The sequence below is a fragment of the Sinocyclocheilus anshuiensis genome, unplaced genomic scaffold (genome assembly GCF_001515605.1).
Source record: "Sinocyclocheilus anshuiensis isolate Anshui unplaced genomic scaffold, SAMN03320099.WGS_v1.1 scaffold2248, whole genome shotgun sequence".
NCBI classification, from domain to species: Eukaryota; Metazoa; Chordata; class Actinopteri; order Cypriniformes; family Cyprinidae; genus Sinocyclocheilus; species Sinocyclocheilus anshuiensis.
Genome location: NW_015544244.1, coordinates 3341 through 7407, shown reverse-complemented (window position 1 = coordinate 7407; position 4067 = coordinate 3341).

The following is a 4067-nucleotide window of genomic DNA, read 5'->3' as shown; positions in this document are numbered from 1 at the left end:
AGTTCTCTTGTAATTTATAAAATCATCAAAAGAATGTGATTTTTTAACTTTTCTTAAAGCTCTGTTTCTGGTTTTAACTACTTCACTACATGTTTCTGTCCACCATGGTACAGCCTTTTTCATTTTTGCCTCTTTACTTTTCCCTATTATCTCTTCTGCTGAACTACACAGAATCATATTTATTTTATTATTCAATCCAATAACTGAGCGCAGCGCAAACACGTGCAAACTGATCAGTGCTCAGAACAGCTGATTGACTGCAGACTGCTGCGAGATCCAGTGAGTAAATAATAAATAATACATCAAGTTACCACTTTAACCAGTAGAAAGCAGCAGAGGAGCACTTATTGGCTTATTAGTCATTCATTTTTACTTTTTGCTTCATGTTTTGAAATGATAAATTCACTATTATAAAATATCAAATCATCCAGAAAAGTCACATCAAGCGTGTTTCTTAATCTCTGAAGTTGCTGGTCAGTTCAGTATAATACTGTAGAAGAAGAATGGCACACAGTGGCAGCTCTAGCTTGTGTGGAGCTCTGGGCAAAGCCTTCTGCCTCCTCTAAAGGAAATTGATTGTTGTTGTACTATGTGTAATAACGGGCAAGCAAAACACCATACCATTAGTAATAATATTAGCCTTTTTTAGTAAGATGAGTGATATTTTGCACATTTTCCCTCTTTTTTTTCTTTTGTGACGTATAATAAAGTGAAAATTTAATGAAAAGTGTCAATTGTGGCATTAATTGTGTTTGAGTTTATTTGGAACAATAGAACTGAATATGTGAAAAGGAAAACTATTATTAGAACTTTTTCAGAGGGTGGGCTTAATGTCCTTGATTTTAAGCACTCTTAATATTATTTTTAAAATCAATTGGATTAAACATTGCTTGGCCCAGAGTAAATCTATATGGTTTTGTATCCCCAACTTGTTTGTTGAAAAGTGTGGTGGGTTATCCTTTCTACTATCGTGTGACTTCAAATACAGTAAACTTCCCATAAAATCATCTAACTTTCATAAGCAATCACTAGAAGCATGGAAAATAGCCTTTAAACATAATTTTTCTCCACACACATGCATACTATGGAATAACCAATTTGTGTTGTCTAAAAACAAGAGTATATTTAAAAAAGAATGGTTTGATAAGGCAATTATATTTATTTCAGACTTACTGAATATAACGGTGAGATTTATACTTATCAGCAATGTGTTTCTTTCTCCTAAATTGCTTTACCGTGTGAAAATACTTCTGTTATAATTCAGCTGTCCGACAAATTCAAAATCTTGTTATTGGAGGTATTAATATCATGGATATTAAGTGTAATAACTCACATATTAGAACATGTCTTACTCGTGATGCCAGCTGTCACCCAAAAGCACTCATAAAGTGGAAACCATTCTTCTTCATACCTTCCACTGAGAAAAATATGGTCGGCAACTAATACATTTTTACTGCCTAATAAGGCAAAGGAAATAGATTTTAAGATATTGCATAGGTACTATCCCTGTAACACATTTATGAACAAGTTTAGAAAAGATGTCTCACCAAAATGTTCTTTTTGTAATTTAGAAAATGAAACACTTACACATTTATTTTGTAACTGTAAATATTCTGAAGACTTTTGGAAGCAGGGGTCTATGTTGGTTTTTGATATGTTTATAAAATAATTAAAATAGATGAATTTATGATCCTTTTTTTGAACTGTAATACTGGATCAGATGTAGTTGATAACACTTTAAAGGTGATAATTCTTCTTGGGAAGTTCCACGTACATAAAGCAAAAATAATGTCTATTACTCCCTCTTTTAAGTTGTTCTGTAAAGAACTTAAAATATTTTATGACTCATTAATTTCAATCACTAGGAACAAGAAATGTATAAAAAACGTCTCTCATATTAAAAAATGTTATTTGTAAAATTTTATGTTTTAACCTCCATGATGTATATTTGTTATATGTATCCCCCATTTTTATTTGTGTTCTGTTTGACGTTAAGTATCTCTGTATCTTTGTTTTTGAGAGAGAAAAACAAACTAAAGAGTGAAGCAGAATGAAGTTCAGATGCAAACACTGAAGCACAGCAAACAGAATGCCAATAACAAAGAAACTACATTTTAACACTATCAACCACAAATAATATTACCATATAGTCTAGGCATAATAAAAGTACAATTACTATACTGTGCACTTACTCAGTATAATTTTCCAGCGAACTCAAAACTGAACGACACTCGCGTGTCTTTCTTGTGCAAGATGGCGGTGATGCAGCCACAGTCCTAAACGAAAATCGAAACAGTTTCAAACATTTCCGCATCATTACTCCAGTCACACATGTTCCTTCAGAAATCATTCTAATATTCTGATTTGCTGCTCAAAAACATTTATTATTATTATTACTATTATTATTGTTGTTGTTGAAAACAGCTGAGTATAATTTTTTTCAGGTTTCTTTGATGAATAGAAAGTTCAGAAGAACAGCATTTATCTGAAATAGAAATCTTTTGTAACATTATAAATGTCTTTATCTTCACTTTTGATCAATTTAAAGCATCCTTGCTAAATAAAAGCATTAATTTCTATAATCCCCCCCCCACTAAAATAAATAAATAATTAAGCATGTTGATAGAAACTATATTTTTACATTAGCAATCACTAATATTTCCCATGTGATTTTATATCATAGATGCACATAAAAAGGACAAAGGACATTCTATATCTGAGAAACTAAATTATTATTGGTAAGCACGTTTGAACATATTTGGGAATTTCACTAGACATTACTTTTATATCATGTAAACAATTACTTTTATATATTGTTTATAGTATTGAACATAAAACCATCCTCACGCCGTACATTTATATGTACTGAAAGGTTGCCTGTCATATTTCTAAATGCTGCATTTGATTTCACACATTTTAGTCTGGAATATAGTTTGGGAAAAGTTCAACTAGTAAATGTGTTCAAGTTTATGCCACAACAACACATTATCTAATGCAAATAAGAAACATTACTTACTCGGCATGAAAGATCTCCTCTGATGGCTCCAGCCGCGCTCGCGTTCTGTTTGTGAGGTAAACATAAATCTTTTTCCTCTCAGCGCGTCTTCTGAGGTAAATACAAGGCTTGCACTACCATTGAGAATGAATGTGAAACGGTTTAGGGCCGTTTAGCTACCACGGCCAGCATTTTACCTTTTTTTATTCGTCAGAAAATTGTGCTCAAAGCATACAGCAAGTATAGTCTATATGTAAAGAAGCAAAACAAGCGCGTTAATATGGGAAATCAGATTTAATCAACAATAAAAACCAACTGCTCAGTTCAGCTGATAGGCCTACAGCTACACCAGTTCACCGGTTAATAAATCACTATAAACGAAATAAAGCACTTCCTGTTATTCGTGTTATTTGCAGAAAGGGTAGTTTCTCCCAACATTTAAAAGACATAGACTAATACACAACAAACGAAAAGGAGAAAAAGGAATATGATCGGACCTCGGACTCCTGTCACTAAAAGCAACACGTGTTTGAAAGGAACTGAATTGCACCAATTACTTTTACGGTGTCAACCGTCTGAGGGTTGATTACCACAGTGGATGTCCAATGACCATGAGAGAAATGAAGAGCAGTCAGTTGTACTAAATTAATCTTTAAGATGTTGAATAGCAATAATCAGATACACTGTGTACATATTCACAATCAAAGAAATCACAACAATGCAAAGAAACATCCATATAAAGAGCATAGGCCTGTGCAAAATAATGGGCTTTTTTACAGTATGGCCTCAATGAACGCAGACCATGGCACTACAGAAACGTGATACCTACAGCACACAGCTCACTGCATTTCACAAACACAAAGGATGATAAATTTGCGCACATAAGACAAAGACGAAGATACACATGTACCAATGAAAAAATAAAAATAAAAAAAATCACATGATTAGAAAGTCCAAATATTGGTCGCAATAATATTGAAAAAAAAAAAAAAGTCAGGGTCCTTAAAGTGGATCGCCATTCAGATCGCCATTCTACTACACATGTCTGAACGCCTTCTTCGTGCCCTAGGTA